This window comes from Nomascus leucogenys, chromosome 2, assembly GCF_006542625.1.
Source record: "Nomascus leucogenys isolate Asia chromosome 2, Asia_NLE_v1, whole genome shotgun sequence".
Lineage (NCBI taxonomy): Eukaryota > Metazoa > Chordata > Mammalia > Primates > Hylobatidae > Nomascus > Nomascus leucogenys.
In genome coordinates this window covers 71,709,482-71,729,635 of record NC_044382.1, presented here as the reverse complement: position 1 = coordinate 71,729,635, position 20,154 = coordinate 71,709,482, and the positions used below count along the sequence as shown (strand labels likewise).

Here is a 20,154-nt window from a genome sequence, read left to right as displayed (position 1 = left end):
AGAAATGATGTACTGACACAGGCTACAAAATTTATGAACCTTGAAAAAATTATGCTAAGTGAAAAAAAATGGGCCAGACACAAAAGGCCAATATAGTATGATTCTATATAAAATATCCAGACTAGGCAAATCCATAGAGACAGAAAGCAGATGAATAGTTGCCAGAGCTTAGGGAAGGTGGAATGGGGAGTGATTGCTTAATGTGTATGGGGTTTCCTTCTAAGGTAGTGAAAATGTTCTAGAACTAGATGGTAGTAATGGTTGCACAATATTATAAATGTACTGTCACTGATGGTAAATTTTGTTATGTGTATTTTCTGTGTGTGTCAGACTGGTAATGTGCTGATGTCGTAACAAGGCTTGAGGGAGTCACATCTCACGCATGCACATGAAAATCCAACGATCATGCTTACGAACTCCAAAAAGATCGTGTTATGTGGATTTTATCACAATTAAAAAAACTTTCATAGGAAAAAAGAGAAAAATTTTTTTTCAGAGATCTTTGGGCATTAACTCAAATTAGTAGTTACCTGAAACTCCCAAAAGAGAAAATTAACCAATGAAGACATTGGTTACATAGGAGTATACATTTGTCAAAACTCCTTGAATTGTACTTAAGATCTGTCTTTCACTCCATGTACATTTTTTTTTTGATTTTTTAAATTGTACTTTAAGTTTTAGGGTACATGTGCACAATGTGCAGGTTTGTTACATATGTATCCATGTGCCATGTTGGTGTGCTGCACCCATTAACTCGGCATTTAGCATAAGGTGTATCTCCTAATGCTATCCCTCCCCCGTCCCCCCACCCCACAACAGTCCCCAGAGTGTGATGTTCCCCTTCCTGTGCCCATGTATTCTCATTGTTCAATTCCCACTTATGAGTGAGAACATGCGGTGTTTGGTTTGTTGTCCTTGCAATAGTTTACTGAGAATGATGATTTCCATTTTCATCCATGTCCCTACAAAGGCCATGAACTCATCCTTTTTTATGGCTGCATAGTATTCCATGGTGTATAGGTGCCACATTTTCTTAATCTAGTCTATCGTTGTTGGACATTTGGGTTGGTTCCAAGTCTTTGCTATTGTGAATAGTGCCGCAATAAACATACGTGTGCATGTGTCTTTAGAGCAGCAGGATTTATAATCCTTTGGTTATATACCCAGTAATGGGATGGCTGGGTCAAATGGCATTTCTAGTTCTAGATCCCTGAGGAATCGCCACACTGACTTCCACAATGGTTGAACTAGTTTACAGTCCCACCAACAGTGTAAAAGTGTTCCTATTTCTCCACATCCTCTCCAGCACCTGTTGTTTCCTGACTTTTGAATGATGGCCATTCTAACTGGTGTGAGATAGTATCTCATTGTGGTTTTGATTTGCATTTCTCTGATGGCCAGTGATGATGAGCATTTTTGCATGTGTTTTTTGGCTGCATACATGTCTTCTTTTGAGAATCATCTGTTCGTGTCCTTCACCCACTTTTTGATGGGGTTGTTTGTTTTTTTCTTGTCAATTTGTTTGAGTTCATCGTAGATTCTGGATAGTAGCCCTTTGTCAGATGAGTAGGTTGCGAAAGTTTTCTCCCATTTTGTAGGTTGCCTGTTCACTCTGATGGTAGTTTCTTTTGCTGTGCAGAAGCTCTTTAGTTTAATTAGATCCCATTTGTCAATTTTGGCTTTTGTTGCCATTGCTTTTGGTGTTTTAGATATGAAGTCCTTGCCCATGCCTATGTCCTAAATGGTAATGCCTAGGTTTTCTTCTAGGGTTTTTATGGTTTTAGGTCTAATATGTAAGTCTTTAATCCATCTTGAATTAATTTTTGTATAAGCTGTAAGGAAGGGATCCAGTTTCAGCTTTCTCCATATGGCTAGCCAGCTTTCCCAGCACCATTTATTAAATAGGGAATCCTTTCCCCATTGCTTGTTTTTGTCAGGTTTGTCAAAGATCAGATAGTTGTAGATATGCGGCATTATTTCTGAGGGCTCTGTTCTGTTCCATTGATCTGTATCTCTGTTTTGGTACCAGTACCATGCTGTTTTGGTTACTGTAGCCTTGTAGTATAGTTTGAAGTCAGGTAGCGTGATGCCTCCAGCTTTGTTCTTTTGGGTTAGGATTGACTTGGCGATGCGAGCTCTTTTTTGGTTCCATATGAACTTTAAAGTAGTTTTTTCCAATTCTGTGAAGAAAGTCATTGGTAGCTTGATGGGGATGGCATTGAATCTATAAATTACCTTGGGCAGTATGGCCATTTTCATGATATTGATTCTTCCAACCCATGAGCATGGAATGTTCTTCCATTTGTTTGTATCCTCTTTTATTTCACTGAGCAGTGGTTTGTAGTTCTCCTTAAAGAGGTCCTTCACGTCCCTTGTAAGTTGAATTCCTAGGTATTTTATTCTCTTTGAAGCAATTGTGAATGGGAGTTCACTCATGATTTGGCTCTCTGTTTGTCTGTTACTGGTGTATAAGAATGCTTGTGATTTTTGTACATTGATTTTGTATCCTGAGACTTTGCTGAAGTTGCTTATCAGCTTAAGGAGATTTTGGGCTGAGATGATGGGGTTTTCTAGATATACAATCATGTCATCTGCAAACAGGGACAATTTGACTTCCTCTTTTCCTTATTGAATACCCTTTATTTCCTTCTCCTGCCTAATTGCCCTGGCCAGAACTTCCAACACTATGTTGAATAGGAGTGGTGAGAGAGGGCATCCCTGTCTTGTGCCAGTTTTCAAAGGGAATGCTTCCAGTTTCTGTCCATTCAGTATGATATTGTCTGTGGGTTTGTCATAGATAGCTCTTATTATTTTGAGATACATCCCATCAATACCTAATTTATTGAGAGTTTTTAGCATGAAGGTTGTTGAATTTTGTCAAAGGCCTTTTCTGCATCTATTGAGATAATCATGTGGTTTTTGTCTTTGGTTCTGTTTATATGATGGATTACGTTTATTGATTTTCGTATGCTGAACCAGCCTTGCATCCCAGGGATGAAGCCCACTTGATCATGGTGGATAAGCTTTTTGATGTGCTGCTGGATTGGTTTGCCAGTATTTTACTGAGGATTTTTGCGTCAATGTTCATCAAGGTTATTGGTCTAAAATTCTCTCTTTTTGTTGTGTCTCTGCCAGGCTTTGGTATCAGGATGATGCTGGCCTCATAAAATGAGTTAGGGAGGATTCCCTCTTTTTCTATTGATTGGAATAGTTTCAGAAGGAATGGTACCAGTTCCTCCTTGTACCTCTGGTAGAATTCGGCTGTGAATCCATCTGGTTCTGGACTGTTTTTGGTTGGTAAGCTATTGATTATTGCCACAATTTCAGAGCCTGTTATTGGTCTATTTAGAGATTCAACTTCTTCCTGGTTTAGTCTTGGGAGGGTGTATGTGTCAAGGAATTTATCCATTTCTTCTTGATTTTATAGTTTATTTGCGTAGAGGTGTTTGTAGTATTGTCTGATGGTAGTTTGCATTTCTGTGGGATTGGTGGTGATATCCCCTTTATCATATTTTATTGCATCTATTTGATTCTTCTCTCTTTTCTTCTTTATTAGTCTTGCTAGCGGTCTATCAATTTTGTTGATCTTTTCAAAAAACCAGCTCCTGGATTCATTAATTTTTTGAAGGGTTTTTTGTGTCTCTATTTCCTTCAGTTCTTCTCTGATTTTAGTTATTTCTTGCCTTGTGCTAGCTTTTGAATGTGTTTCCTCTTGCTTTTCTAGTTCTTTTAATTGTGATGTTAGGTATCAATTTTGGATCTTTCCTGCTTGCTCTTGTGGGCATTTAGTGCTATAAATTTCCCTCTACACACTGCTTTGAATGTGTCCCAGAGATTCTGGTATGTTGTGTCTTTGTTCTCATTGGTTTCAAAGAACATCTTTATTCCGCCTTCATTTCATTATGTACCCAGTAGTCATTCAGGAGCAGGTTGTTCAGTTTCCGTGTAGTTGAGTGGTTTTGAGTCAGTTTCTTAATCCTGAGTTCTAGTTTGATTGCACTGTGGTCTGAGAGACAGTTTGTTATAATTTCTCTTCTTTTACATTTGCTGAGGAGAGCTTTACTTCCAACTATGTGGTCAATTTTGGAATAGGTGTGGTGTGGTGCTGAAAAAAGTGTATATTCTGTTGATTTAGGGTGGAGAGTTCTGTAGATGTCTATTAGGTCAGCTTGGTGCAGGGCAGAGTTCAATTCCTGGGTATCCTTGTTAACTTTCTGTCTCGTTGATCTGTCTAATGTTGACAGTGCGGTGTTAAAGTCTCCCATTATTATTGTGTGGGAGTCTAAGTCTTTTTGTAGGTCACTCAGGACTTGCTTTATGAATCTGGGTGCTCCTGTGTTGGGTGCATATATATTTAGGATAGTTAGCTCTTCTTGTTGAATTGATCCCTTTACCATTATGTAATGGCCTTCTTTGTCTCTTTTGATCTTTATTGGCTTAAAGTCTGTTTTATCAGAGACTAGGATTGCAACCCCTGCCTTTTTTTGTTTTCCATTTGGTTGGTAGATCTTCCTCCATCCTTTTATTTTGAGCCTATGTGCGTCTCTGCATGTGAGATGGGTTTCCTGAATACAGCACACCGATGGGTCTTGACTCTTTATCCAATTTGCCAGTCTGTGTCTTTTAATTGGAGCATTTAGTCCATTTACATTTAAAGTTAATATTGTTGTGTGTGAATTTGATCCTGTCATTAAGATGTTAGCTGGTTACTTTGCTCATTAGTTGATGCAGTTTCTTCCTAGCCTCGATGGTCTTTTCAATTTGGCATGATTTTGCAGTGGCTGGTACCGATTGTTCCTTTCCATGTTTAGTGCTTCCTTCAGGAGTTCTTTTAGGGCAGGCCTGGTGGTGACAAAATCACTCAGCATTTGCTTGTCTGTAAAGGATTTTATTTCTCCTTCATTTATGAAGCTTAGTTTGGCTGGATATGAAATTCCAGGGTGAAAATTCTTTTCTTTAAGAATGTTGAATATTGGCCCCCACACTCTTCTCACTTGTAGAATTTCTGCCAAGAGATCTGCTGTTAGTCTGATGGGCTTCCCTTTACGGGTGACCCGACCTTTCTCTCTTGCCGCTCTTAACATTTTTTCCTTCATTTCAACTTTGGTGAATCTGACAATTATGTGTCTTGGAGTTGCTCTTCTTGAGGAGTATCTTTGTGGCATTCTCTGTATTTCCTGAATCTGAATGTTGGCCTGCCTAGCTAGATTGGGAAAGTTCTCCTGGATAATATCCTGCAGAGTGTTTTCCAACTTGGTTGCATTCTCCCCGCCACTTTCAGGTACACTAATCAGACTTAGATTTGGTCTTTTCATATAGTCCCATATTTCTTGAAGGCTTTGTTCGTTTCTTTTTATTCTTTTTTCTCTAGACTTCCCTTCTCACTTCATTTCATTCATTTCATCTTCCATTGCTGATATCCTTTCTTCCAGTTGATCACATCGGCTCCTGAGGCTTCTGCATTCTTCACGTAGTTCTCGAGCCTTGACTTTCAGCTCCATCACTCCTTTAAGCACTTCTCTGTATTGGTTATTCTAGTTATACCTTTGTCTAATTCTTTTTCAAAGTTTTTAACTTCTTTGCCTTTGGCTTGAATTTCCTCCTTTAGCTCAGAGTAGTTTGATCGTCTGAAGGCTTCTTCTCTCAACTCATCAAAGTCATTATCCATCCAGCTTTGTTCCATTGCTGGTGAGGAACTGCATTCCTTTGGAGGAGGAGAGGCACTCTGCTTTTTAGAGTTTCCAGTTTTTCTGCTCTGTTTTTTCCCCATCTTTGTGGTTTTATCTACTTTTGGTTTTTGATGATAGTGATGTACAGATGAGTTTTTGGTGTGGATGTCCTTTCTGTTTGTTAGTTTTCCTTCCAACAGACAGGACCCTCAGCTGCAGGTCTGTTGGAGTTTGCTAGAGGTCCACTCCAGACCCTGTTTGCCTGGGTGTCAGCAGTGGTGGCTGTAGAACAGCGGATTTTCATGGACCGTGAATGCTGCTGCCTGACCATTCCTCTGGAAGTTTTGTCTCAGAGGAGTACCCGGCTGTGTGAGGTGTCAGTCTGCCCCTACTGGGGGGTGCCTCCCAGTTAGGCTGCTCGGGGGTCAGGGACCCACTTGAGGAGGCAGTCTGCCTGTTCTGAGATCTCCAGCTGCGTGCTGGGAGAACCACTACTTTCTTCAAAGCTGTCAGACAAGGACATTTAATTCTGCAGAGGTTACTGCTGTCTTTTTGTTTGTCCGTGCCCTGCCCCTAGAGGTGGAGCCTACAGAGGCAGCCAGGCCTCCTTGAGCTGTGGTGGGCTCCACCCAGTTCGAGCTTCCTGGCTGCTTTGTTTGCCTAATCAAGCCTGGGTAATGGCGGGCGCCCCTCCCCCAGCCTCACTGCCACCTTGCAGTTTAATCTCAGACTGCTGTGCTAGCAATCAGCGAGACTCTGTGGATGTAGAACCCTCCGAGCCAGATGTGGGATATAATCTCCTGGTGTGCCGTTTTTTAAGCCCATCGGAAAAGTGCAGTATTAGGGTGGGAGTGACCCAATTTTCCAGGTGCCGTCTGTCACCCCTTTCTTTGACTAGGAAAGGGAACTCCCTGACCCCTTGTGCTTCCCGAGTGAGGCAATGCCTCGCCCTGCTTCAGCTCGCACACGGTGCGTTTCACCCAATGTCCTGCACCCACTGTCTGGCACTCCCTAGTGAGATGAACCCGGTACCTCAGATGGGTTTCCATCTGAGGAAATGCAGAAATCACCTGTCTTCTGTGTCGCTCATGCTGGGAGCTGTAGACCGGAGCTGTTCCTATTCGGCTATCTTGGCTCCACCCCCCACTCTATGTATATTTTACCTCACTAAAAATTTGGCCAATCAAAAGTAACAGAAAATACAACTACACTATGTGCAAAAATAATCTATGAAGAAGTGATATTATATTACCTACAAGATTGAATTATACAGCTTCTGGGTATCCAGGCAGTCATCGACAGTGCTCTGTGGAGCTCTGGGAAGCCTATCACAAAGTTATTTAAATTACCACTGAATTCTAGAAGGAATTTCAATGTGGAGTTGCAATCAGGGTAGACGTTCAGTGTCCCAGAGGTCACAGCATGTTCCTGTTGCAGCTGCACCCAGATGTTCACAATGGTGGAGACCTTGCTTCCCAGTGACATCAAGTCTGAATGTAATTTCGCTTAATGTTCTTTGGCTATAGAGCAGTCAATAATGAGAAGTATCCACTGCAAATAAAATTATTTACAGTTGTCACATGGGGCTAGCTCATCCATCACTATATCCCTACTTCACCAGTGTGTAATATATAAAATCACATTGTATCTGACAAGTGAGTCAATGAATGATTTTTCTCCTGTTTACATTAGAAGCATCTAGTAAAACCATTCCCAAACAAAAATTTAACATTTAACAACTTCACCAAATATGTATTTCTTTATTTACTGAAACCTAGCTAGATACATAGAATTACAGTATTAGAACTCTATTATGTAAGCCTGGTTTCAACTGAATTAGATTCCACAGTTTTTAAAAATCTCATTGGAATTAGAGGGTGATTGGGAAAGCTTTTAGTTCCAAGAAACTTTGTCTAGTCTTAGTCCTTGTTTGTTCCTTGCTGATACCAGATAGAAGTAGGGTTATATGAATACCTTTTAAAATAGCCTAAGTTGGCCAGTCACGGTGGCTCCTGCCTGTAATCCTAGCATTTTGGGAGGCCGAGGCAGGTGGATCACCCGAAGTCAGAAGTTTGAGACCAGACTGGTCAACATGGTGAAACCCGTCTCCACTAAAAATACAAAAAGTAGCCAGGTGTGATGGTGCACGCCTGTAATCCCAGCTACTCAGGAGGCTGAGGCGGGAGAATTGCTTGAACCTGGGAGGCAGAGGTTGCAGTAAGCCAAGATCATGCCACTGCACTCCAGCCTGGGTGACAGAGTAAGACTCTGCCTCAATAAATAAATAAATAAATAAATAAACAAACAAACAAGCAAACAAATAACATAAAAATAAAATGGCCTAAGTCTAACACTCCCCCCAAAAAAGAAAAAAAATAAGGCCTGGGTGGGCTGGCTCACATGTAATCCCAGCACTTTGGGAGGTTGAGGGGGCACAGGTCGCTTGAGCCTGGGAGTTTGATACCAGCCTGGCCAAGACCCCATCTCTACAAAAAATACAAGAATTAGCCAGGTGTGGTGGTGTATGCCTGTGGTCCCAGCTACTTGGGAGGCTGATGTGAAGGAATCACTTGAGCCTATGAGGTCCAGTCTGCAGTGAGCTGTGACCACGCCACTGCACTCCAGCCTGGGTGACAGAGTGAGACCCTGTCTCAAAAAATAAATAAATAAAAACACATAAAATAAATAAAATTACAAACTCTAGGTAAAACAAAAGCTGATAAAGAAATGTAACTTAAAAACATTTCTGAGCTCTGCAGTGAACAACATTTATATTGTCATAATATAAATCCTGTTTATTAAATTTCAACTTTAAGAATCTATAGTTAGGCTGGACGCAGTGGCTCACGCCTGTAATCCCAGCACTTTGGGAGGCCGAGGCAGGCAGATCACCTGAGGACAGGAGTTCAAGACCAGCCTGGCCAACATGGTGAAACCCTGTCTCTACCAAAAATACAAAAGTTAGCCAGGCATGGGGGCGTAAGCCTGTAATCCCAGTTACTTGGGAGGCTGAGGCAGGAGATTGCTTGAATCTGGGAGGCAGAGGTTTTGGTGAGCCAATATCATGCCACTGCACTCCAGCTGGGTGACAGAGTGAGACCCTGTCTCAAAAAAAAAAAAAAAAGAAAGAAAGAAAGAAAAAAAATCAGTAGTTAGACAACATATAGATGTAATTTTGATTATAGGACAGAAAATAAATGCTATTCACTTTGTCAATCTAAAATTAAATTTCAAATGATAGAAGTTGAAAAGTGAAAGGGAGAAGAGCTCAAAGTGCATGAGGGGCTGATATTCTCATCTCATGAAACAGGAACCAAAAGACACTACATAATTAATAGAATTAGAAGTAAAACTGTTAGCATATGACCAAAGTCACTGGAGCAGACACACTATGTAACCAATATTTTTTCCCCTTTACTTCCTTGTAACAGAACCCTAGTTTTGTTCAGGGCGTCAATGTGGTGTAATCATGATATGTAATGGATCATTCAGAAACCAGTGAATCTTAACCCTGGCTGCACATTGCAACCACATAGAAGAGATTATAATTTAATTGGTCTAGGGCAAGTTTTCTCAAACTTGACACTACTGACATTTTGAACAGAATAATTCTGTGTTGTTGGGTGCTGTTCTGTGTGTTGTAGGGTGTTTTACACCATCCTGGCCTCTATCCACTTAATGGTGGGAGCACCTCACCCCCAGTTACAAGGATCAAGACTGTACACAAACATTGCCAACTTGCCCTTGGTTGAGAACCACTGACTCTAGGATAAGACCATGTTCAGAGATGTACACTTAAAAATATCCCTAGGAGATTCTAATATGTAATGAGGGTTGAGAACTATTGATATAAGCCAATTAGTCAATCCAGTTTCTTGTAGGTTTTTCCAGGTTCCCTTGCAGCTATGTGTGGTCATGTGACTTAGTTCTGGCCAGTGAGATGTAAGTGGAAGTTTGCTTTGCTGGAGGGTTTGTGAGAGGAGGTCTAAGAAAGCTTGTACTTTATTGATGAAAGGTGACAGACATAGCTCCTGTTTCCTGCCTACTCTCCTCTTTTTCCTGTTTGTATGAAGCTGTGATGTTTGGAGCTGTGGCCACCATCTTGTAATCAAATGAAGACAAGCGTGAATATAAAAACTAGCCTGTTAAGGATGGCAGAGAGGAAAGATAGGGAAGGCATAAAATAAAAAATTTATTTAAATTTTTATTTTGTTTTAAACTGGGTCCCTGCTGGCAGTTTTTGGCAGCCGAACCAACAATAAGCAGGACTTTTTTAGTGAATACAAATTTCTCCCTGTGTGTTTAAGCTGCTGTAGGCGGGTTTTTGTTATCTGAGTGAAAATCAATCACTATTACTACAGTTACAAATGTAATAAAAGGAAGAAGAAAAATAGATTACTGGTAGGATAGAAATGGGAAGGAGAGAGAATACTGTAAACAAGCTAAATCCTCATCTCTCATAACAGGAAGTATAAAGGGATGAATAAAAACAGTTGTATATATATATCCAAAAGAATTGAAAACATATGTGCACACAAACACATATGAACGCTCACAGCAGCGTTATTCATAATAGCCCCAGGTGGAAACAGTGTAAATGTCCATCAACTAATGAATGGATAAATGAAACGTAGTCTATACATACAATGTAGTCTATGCATACGTTACTTTATGACTAATGGGGCACTGACATGGATGAACCCTGAAATCATTACACTAAGTGACAGAAGCCAATCATACAAGGTTACATATTATGTGATTCCATTTGTATGAAATGTCCAGAAAAGGTAAATCTATAGAAACATAAAGTAGATGAGCCTGGCGCGGTGGCTCACCCCTGTAATTTCAGCACTTTGGGAGGCTGAGGCAGGCAGAGCATTCGAGGTCAGGAGTTCGAGGCCAGACTGGCCAACATGGTGAAACACCACTTCTACTCAAAATACAAAAAATTAGCCGGGCGTGGTGGTGCATGCCTGTGATCTCAGCTACTCAGGTAGCTGAGGCAGGAGAATCACTTTTGCCCGGCCAGTGTGCTCCCGAAGCCGGCTGCAGGCCGCAGCTCTGCCAGGATCAGGCTTCACGGTGGCGCGGCCACTGTCCTGGATGCTGCGGCGGCTCCTAAGGTCCAACGCCACGGAGCTGCAGCTCAGGGGTTCCGGTGATGCCGCCCCGCCCCGGCGAGTCCCCGCAAGCTGCCTCAGAGGAGGTGTCCAGGCGGATGCAGTTCTTGCGGGAGCACGAGGTCCCCTTCTACGCCTTCCTCACAGACAGCTTCAGCCGGCAGCACAGCTACCTGCGGGTCTCCCTCCCGGAGAAGTGCAACCTCAGATGTCAGTACTGCATGTCGGAGGAAGGGGTCCCGCTGACACCCAAGGCCAACCTGCTGACCGCAGAAGAGATGCTGACCACAAAAGAGATCCTGACCCTCGCCTGGCTCTTTGTGAAGAAAGACGTCGAAAAGATCCGGCTTACGGGCGGAGAGCCGCTCATCCAGCCGGACGTGGTGGACATTGTGGCCCAGCTCCAGCGACTGGAAGGGCTGAGGACCATCGGTGTCACCACCAATGGCATCAACCTGGCCCGGCTGCTGCCCCAGCTTCAGAAGGCTGGTCTCAGCGCCATCAACATCAGCCTGGACACACTGGTGCCTGCCAAGTTTGAGTTCATTGTCCGCAGGAAAGGCTTCCACAAGGTCATGGAGCCAGGCTACAACCCTGTGAAGGTGAATTGTGTGGTGATGCGAGGCCTTAACAAGGATGAACTCCTGGACTTTGCGGCCTCGACCAAGGGCCTCCGCCTGGACGTGCGCTTCATAGAGTATATGCCCTTTGATGGCAACAAGTGGAACTTCAAGAAGATGGTAGCTATAAGGAGATGCTAGAAACTGTCTGGCAGCAGTGGCCAGAGTTGGAGAAGCTACCAGAGGAGGAATCCAGGACAGCCAAGGCCTTTAAAATCCCTGGCTTCCAAGGCCAGATCAGCTTCAACACGTCCATGTCTGAGGGTTTCTGTGGGTCCTGCAACCGCCTGCAAATCACAGCTGACGGGGAACCTCAAGGTCTGCCTCTTTGGAAACTCTGAGGTATCTCTACAGGATCACTGTGAGCTGGGGCCTCCAAGCAGGAGCTGCTGAGAATCATCGGGGCTGCCGTGGGCAGGAAGAAGCGGCAGCATGCAGGCATGTTCAGTATTTCCTAGATGAAGAACCGGCCCATGATCCTCATTGGTGGGTGACCCCCATCAAGACATTTTTGATGTTCCACGATTCCCCACCAGCCAATCCAAGCATTTCCTACTGGGACCCCCTCCATGTTCAAGGTCTGAGATCCAGAATGAATTTCTCCAGCCAGATGGCCACTTTATGGAAAGGATACAGGGTCCCCCAGACCCCTCTTCTAGCCCAGCAGCAGCTAGGGTCTGGCTCCTTTCAGAGACACTACACTTCCCATGCAGACTCAGATGCCAACTCAAAGTGCCTTAGCCCAGGTTCCTGGGCTCCTGCTGCCCCCTCAGGACCCCAGCTAACCTCAGAACAACTAACTCATGTGGACTTGGAAGGACGGGAAGCTATGGTAGATGTGGGCAGGAAGCCAGACACCGAGTGGGTGGCTGTGGCCTCAGCCATGGTCCTCCTGGGGCCTGTAGCCTTCAAGCTTGTCCAGCAGAACCAGCTCAAGAAAGGAGATGCCCTGATGGTGGCCCAGCTGGCTGGAGTCCGGGCAGCCAAGGTGACCAGCCAGCTGATCCCTCTGTGCCACCACGTGGCCCTGAGCCACGTCCAGGTGCAGCTGGAGCTGGACAGCACGTGCCATGCTGTGGAGATCCGGGCATCTTGCCAGGCTCGGGGCCCCCACCAGGGTGGAAATGGAGGCCCTGACCTCTGCTGCAGTGGCCGCCCTCACCCTGTATGACATGTGCAAGGCTATCAGCAGGGACATCGTGTTGGAGGAGATCAAGCTCATTAGCAAGACTGGTGGTCAGCAGGGAGACTTCCATCGGGCTTAGTTCTTGCCCTTCCCACCCAAGGCCCAGCCAGTTCTAGAGATGGGATGCAATTTAAGCTGAGGGAAAGACATCAAGTTCCTTTAATCACAGTCACTGTTTACCTTGAGCAGTAAACCTGAAGTCAACCTGCTCTACTACTAGGCCTGCTGCTAGATAATCTTTAATGAGCGATGGGGCTTCCTTTCTATGGGGAGGATACTAGGAGGCCCTTAAGCCTTCCAGGACACTAAGGTCATGGGAGCCGGACTGCAACAAGCAATGCTAGATAACTGAGAAATCATTTTCTTTCTGGACTATTTCAGACAACCAGTCTCAGACAGTCCAGCCCAGAAATTTTCCTTCTCATTTTGGGTTTTCTCTTCTACTTTCCTGGGGAGAGATTAAGGGCTCATTAAGCAGAGGAACCCACTTTGAGGACAGTAAAGCACAAGCTTGCCTGAAGAATGTATCTCCCCAGCAGCTCTGCCTCCCTAAGTCTGTGAAGCCACAGTCCTGCCCTGTCCTGACTTCATCTCTCCTTCTGCCCAAGTCTATGTCCCATCAAACTTGCAGCCTTTCAGCTTAACAATTGCTTGGTCCTGCTGGCCCCCTTTTCTCAGGCCCCCTCCTCTGAAACAGGATGTGCACACGTGGGCCACAGCCCTAAGGACTCCTGACAGACCACATAGCCCACACCTGGCCCTGCTCACGGCTGTTCCACCCACCCCTCTTTATTCTGGAGCATATCTGGGAAAGAAGAGTTGACGACAGATTGCCTTCACCCTCACAGCCCACAAATAAAGCTACGATGCCAACTCTGCAGATGCAATAAATAAATAAATAAATAAATAAAGTAAGTAAGTAAATAGGTGAGTAGTTGCCTGGGGTTGAGGGAGGGGCAATGGGGAATGATTGCCTAATGGATATGGGGTTTCCTTTTGGCATGACAAAAACATCCTAAAATTAGATAGTGGTGATAGTTGCACAACTTTATGAATATAGAAAACCCCACTGAATTGCACTCTTTAAAAGGATGAATTTAATGGTATGTTATTTATACCTCATTAAATAAAAATTTAAAAAAAAACACAGAAACAGCTTTATAAGCTGAGTATTAGAGGCATGGAAGGATCCACCAAAAGGCAAAGTTGAAAGAGACTCCTTCTTAGGAGCAGGAAGAGGACTTGGGAGGGTAATTGTTTTTCATTGTTAGTCCTTCTGGATCCTTTGAGACATATATATATTTTAAATGTATCTGTATTACTTTGGTAAAATTTTTAAAGAAAATTTAAAGGAAAAAAGTGACATAAGAATCTTTCTTTCTTTGTAGCCTTGGATAAGCTAGCAACTCGTGTAAGCAAGAACTTTTCTCTCTTATTTCCAGGCAAGCTGCCAAATTAAATCCCTCTCTTTTCCTGCTGGCGTCTGCCAACGTGGTGTCAGAGACGGAAAACTAGCTTCTAAGTAAATAGGAAAAAAGAAAAATAAAAAGCACATTCTTAACTAAAATCACACATTTATAATTCTTCAGGCTCATGACTAACACAATGTTTTTCATAATCCTGAAAAAGTGAGGAGCATGTCATAACTCACAAATAACCTCTAAAACCATTTAAGAGCTTCTCAGCAAGAGAGAGTGTTAGACAGCAATAACCTGTCACATCAATCCAGATCTAAATTCCAAACCAGTAGGACAAATGTACACAGCCATGTGTACATGAACTCTGCAGATATCAAAATAGAAGTTTATGCTTTCAACTGAGCAATCCATTTTCCTGGGGAGAACACTTTCTTCCTGAAAATGAGTATGAAAGGCCTCAAATCCAAGATTTCTGAGCAACTGCTCCGGAAGAATCCAGTTTCAACTCCTACAAAATGCAACTACAACTTAAAAACATAATGTAGACATATTTTCTTTTCTTTCTCTTTTTTTGAGACGGAGTCTGGCTCTGTCACCCAGGCTGGAGTACGTGACGTGATCTCGGCTCACTGCAACCTCCGCCTCCCAGGTTCAAGTGATTCTCCTGCCTCAGCCTCCCAAGTAGCTAGGATTACAGGCGCCTGCCACCACGCCCAGCTAATTTCTGTATTTTTAGTAGAGATGCAGTTTCACCATGTTGGTCAGGCTAGTCTTGAACTCCTGACCTCGTGATCCACCCGCCTTGGCCTCCCAAAGTGCTGGGATTACAAGCGTGAGCCACTGCACCCGGCCCTTCCTTCCTTCCTTCCTTCCTTCCTTCCTTCCTTTCTTTCTTTCTTTCTTTCTTTCTTTCTTCCTTCCTTCCTTCCTTCCTTCCTTCCTTCCTTCCTTCTTTCTTCTTCTTTCTTTCTTTCTTTCTTTCTTTCTTTCTTTCTTTCTTCTTTCTTTCTTTCTTTCTCTTTCTTTCTTTCTCGATTTTCTTTTCTTTCTCTCTTTCTTTCGTTCTCTCCTGTCTTCTTCTCCTTCTCCTTCTTCTTTCTTCTTCTTTTCTTTTCTTTTTTTGTTTTTCTGACAAGGTCTCACTCTGTCACCCAGGCCGGAGTGTAGTGGTACGATCTCGGCTCACTTTCAACTCTGCCTCCCAGGCTCCAGCGATCCTCCCAGGTAGCTGGGACTACAGGTGTGTGCCACAACACCCGACTAATTTTTTTATTTTTATTTTTGTATTTTTTTTTTGTAGAGGCGGGGATTTCCTCATGTTGCTCAGGCTGGTCTCAAACTCCTGAGCTCAAGCAATCCACCCACCCCAGCCTCCCCAAGTGCTGGGGTTACAGGTGTGATCCACTGCACCCGGTCTCGGACACATTTTCATTAGGTGCCCTCTGATGTCAGCAGCTGGTTGAAGGTTTAATGGCTTAGCGTGCGCGCAGAGTAGGGTGGGAACTTGTGTGTCTCACCCCTGCCCCACCCCGCTTGGGTTCCCCCGCAGTTTCCACCAGGTTCATGAGCAGAACCTAAAACAAATGGGTTTAGAAGTAACTTTAGCCTCTTTGGCTACTTCTGGTGCTCACCGAATCCAGAAAAAATGGTCTTTTTTAATGTCCTGTTATTTTGCACAAACGATTTCCTGCTTAGAGTGAGGAGCAAAACCTCTGGCTTTTAACCCTGCCAAAGACCTACTTGAAGTCAATCTGCGCATTTTTAATTTTTCAGGCTCAGCAAGGTCTTATCTCATTCTATCTGCATTTTATAACAATCCCACATTTTCTCTCTACTTTCCTCAAGCATTCTAACCCTTCGGTGCCCTCACTGCCCGCCACCCACTCAAGGGAACTTCACATACTCAAGAGCTACAGGGGCTGGACAGAAGAACCTGGCAGCTGTCCAAAGCCTTCAGTGCCTAACTTCCCACCAAGTACAAAAAGGACAAGGTTCTTCCCTGCGGTCTCCTCTTGCCAATCCTCACTGGGTTCTTAGTTCCTGCCTCAGTGTTATTTTCTCTGAGCAACATAGCAAGTGAGGCCCGATGGGTCTGGAAGACTTACACGGCCCAAAGGGACAATGACGGCAGGCTTCAGAGCTGTGGCTGAGTCTGGAGGATTTCAGCATGGATTTCACATACCATCCTCATCATGAGGAAGGAAGCAGCCCCCATCTGGGAGCTGGGAGGTGGGTTGGTTGCCAACAGCACCAGGTTTACCTACTGAGGGTTCACATGTGTGAAAAAGTTTTTCCTTCCCACTAACTAGATCCCGTTTGGCCTGGTTTGAGTCATGTGTTCATCCCTGGGCCAATCACTATTGCCTGATGGAAGGATTCTGATAGGCCACATCCAAGTCACATGATCATGTTGAGTCATGTCCTCATCTCTGGACCAATCACTGTGACCTGGTGGGCAGATTCTAATAAGCCAGGCCCAAGTCACATGACCACCTGCCTGATTGTGGGGGTGAGAAGTCAGGATTGTAGTTAGCAAAAGAAGGGGAGTGAATCTCACAGAAACAAGAACACTGGCTTTCTCTACATATATCTACTCAAAAACAGCAACAGCAAACAAAAAATTGGAAGGATGAAGACAAATACTAGGAACATAAAAGTCTCTCCTATTCTCTAGATAGATGCGTCCTCAGGATCAACCTCTACATACCATTTTGTAACTGTTATTTTTACTTATTTGTTGAGGACTTCGTATATACAGTGCTCTAATAAAGCTCAGCACAGAGGATGCATAGAAAGGCTGGGAAAAAAGGTAAGTGCAGCTGGGAGCAGTGGCTCACACCTATAATCTCAGCACTTTAGGAGGGTGAGGCAGGAGGATCGCTTGAGGCCATGAGTTCAAGGCCAGCCTGGGCAACATAAGAAGATGTCTGTCTCTACAAAACTAAAATAAAATAAATTAGCCAGTGTGGTGGCGCATGACTATAGTTCCAGCTACTCAGGAAGCTGAGGTGGGAGGATCGCTTGAGCCCAGGAGTTCCATGCTGCAGTGAGCTATGATCGTGACAGAGTGAGACTGTGAGTCTTTAAAAAAAAAAAAAAAGTAAATACATTTTTTAAGCTTTTAATATAAATGACCAAACTGTCCCAGAGGGATTTCATCTTTGTACACCCACTCACTGTGCCTAGACTTCCCTACCCACCAGCCTCAGCATAGCACAGCCATGGAACCATCCTCCCACAGAAGACAATGCTCAGAGGTCTCTTTCCGGAAAGGCCTTTTCAGGAGGCCTCAACCTTCAATTCGAGTCTCTGAGGCTTAAAAACTGAAAAGGCTGGAAAACGTCCATCTTACACCCTTTCACCTCCTTATTGGAGACCCTATGCCCCCTCTGATGTCCTTCTCTCCTGTTCCCCTTCAGTTGTTGGCCAGAGATAGCCTAAGGCAAGAACTGTTCAGGACCATTTACGGTTTTTAATATCAGAGCTTGGGAAGACTTACTGGTGGAATTTCAGGCATCAGGACCCGCAGTGGAGGAAATCCTATAATTTGATGTCAGGCTGACTTGGGTTTCATCCCCAGCCTTACCACTTATTAAGTGTGTGGCTTTGGGCAAAATACTGAACGGATCCTCCAGTTATTTTGAAGATAAACTTGAAAGTACTACTATATTTTAAATACCCGTCAAGGGATCTGGTTTAAAGTCAGCACCTGGTAAATGTAATGTTGCACTGTGACTTGCTTTGCTGTTTGACCTTTGCCAAATCCCTGTGTCTCTGGACAATGAAGGTTGAATGAGACGTTCTGCCTGTTCTGAGAGCCTGGGATTTCGAAGTGCAGGACGTGTTGGAAGTCCAGTGCAGAGAATGGCATGGTGTGTGTGCATGCATGCACCTGTATGCCTGTGTTTGTGTGGAAGCATGAGTGTATGTGTGTCCCTTGGCACTGGGAGAAGATGTTACCCTTGGAGCCCCAAACCCCATGGACACAGAGAACCTTCCAGCTCCCTGCCACCATGTCAGGGTGGCAATCACTTGAATGTTTTGGAAAACCTGAGAGGCTGGCAGGGAGATGGATCTGCAGGAGACCAAAGTTGGGTTGCCAGGGAGTCACCTCTACTCCTTCCCCAGGATGCCTGAAACAAATAAGGGAGCTAGGTGGGTTTGGCCTGGCTCCTCCGCAACTCTATATCTGTGCACAGCGGGCTCAGCTCTTCCTGCAGTGTGCTGGCTGGTGGCCAGGCTTCATTTTCAATGTTCACAGCTAAATTGGATCCAGATGTTGCTGAGGAATCTGATATTAAACAAACGCATTCCCTGGGCAGCCGGTCCTTTCTACTGTGGAAGGGCAGGAAGCCTCGGACCCCCGAGCCCGGGCAGAGGTGTTGGAGGGGCCCAGGCTGATGGGATCTCAGGTTGCTTCTTCTGTGGGGCAGTACGGTGTTCCCCAGCTGGCCTAACTTATGGCCAGGTTATCATGTTCATGCAATATCTGGTCAAATGATGGACTGGGCCTCTTTCAAAGGTACATGAATCCCACCTCTCCATCTTGGGAGCTGCCTCCAGACCAGCTTGATTTCTTGTGCGCTTTCCTTAACTTTAGCTTGTCCTTTCATCAAGCTTGGAAGGGTCCAGCTGCATGGAGCCGGTGGTGGGACATGTCAAGGGAGTCCAGGAGCTGAGCATGGATGCTCCATCGCCCTCCTATGTTTTGAAATCTACTGAATGTCACAGATAATCTTCCCTCTCTTCCTTCCAGGGGTACTGTGCGCCAGGCATTCAAAGACAGCACTCCGGAGATCTTCATAGCAGCCCTCAAAGTAAGTTTTAGCCTCTGTTCAGAGTAACTGTTAAATAACTCCATGGAGGTTACAACAGCAGAGGCTGGTGGAGCCACAGTTGAAGTTCAGGTCTGGCTGACACTGGGAGAGTGTTTTTTCCCTCTTCCATGGTGTATTCATCAAGCACTGGGCCTGACACCAGGGGACACAGATAAACCAGAACCCCTGCCCTGCGGAAGCTGGTGGGGCAGGGAGGAATCAATAACAACTGAGACAGACCCGAGCAAAAGGTGGGCTGAAGCAGGGCTGGAAATGACTTCAGTGGAGCACAGGGGAGGGAGAGACACAGCTGCAAAGAGGTGCTGATTGAGTCAGGGAGAGGCTCTTACGGAGAAGGACAACCCTCGGGGATGGTGGCTCTCTAAAGGAGCAGGACATGGCGACTAAATGCAATGTGGGATCCCAGGTTGGCTCTTGGATTAAAAATAAAAATAATAATAATAATAATAAAAAGCTACAGGCTGGGCACAGTGGCTCACACCTGTAATCCCAGCACTTTGGGAGGCCAAGATGGGCAGATTGCTTGAGCTCAGGAGTTCGAGACCAGACTGGGCAACATGGTGAAACCCTGTCTCTACCCGCAATACAAAAACTTAGCCGGGGGTGGTGGTGTGCATCTGTGGTCCCAGCTACTTGGAAGGCTGAGGGGGAGGATCGCCTGAGCTCAGTGGGTGGAGGTTGCAGTAAGCTGAGATGGCACTACAGTACTCCAGTCTGGGCGACAAGAGTGAGGCTGTCTCAAAAAAAGAAAAAAAAGTTACAAAAGGCATTACTAAGGTGATTGATACAATTTAAATCTGTAGTCTATTTTAGATAAAATAGAGTGTCAATATAAAATATCCTTAACTATATTTAAATTGTGGTTAAAATTCAAAATTAAAATACAAAAATACTAAAAATACAAAAAGTAGCTAAGCATGGTGGTGCATGTCTGTAGTCCCAGCTACTTTGGAGGCTGAGGCATGAGAATGCTTGAACCCGGGAGGCGGGGATTGCAGTAAGCCGGGGATTGCAGTGAGCCGAGATCGTGCCACTGCAGTCCAGCCTGGGGAACAGAGTGAGACCCTGTCTCAAAACAACAACAACAAAAGCCTATACATTGAGATACAGCAAAGTGGTAACATGTTAACAACTGATGGCCTTAGATGAAAGATATAAGGGTATTCATTGTACTATTTTTGCAACTTTTTGTAGGCTTGAAGTTTTACAAAGTAAAATGTAAAAGAAAAAAGAAATAGGAGCAGAAAGAGAAGTCAGTAAAGGAGAAGAGAAGCGGGAGAGAGCAGAAGGGCAGGGTCCTGGC

At 44.4% G+C, this 20,154-nt stretch overlaps 1 non-coding gene and 1 pseudogene across 1 annotated transcript; one reads left to right on the top strand and one right to left on the bottom strand.

Moving 5' to 3' along the window:
- Positions 1 to 324: 324 nt before the first annotated feature.
- Positions 325 to 428, bottom strand: LOC115831945. The gene has a single exon (XR_004027434.1). It is a non-coding gene; the product is annotated as a small nucleolar RNA U13 (small nucleolar RNA).
- Positions 429 to 10,760: 10,332 nt separating this feature from the next.
- Positions 10,761 to 12,674, top strand: LOC100585489 (annotated as a pseudogene).
- Positions 12,675 to 20,154: the final 7,480 nt, after the last annotated feature.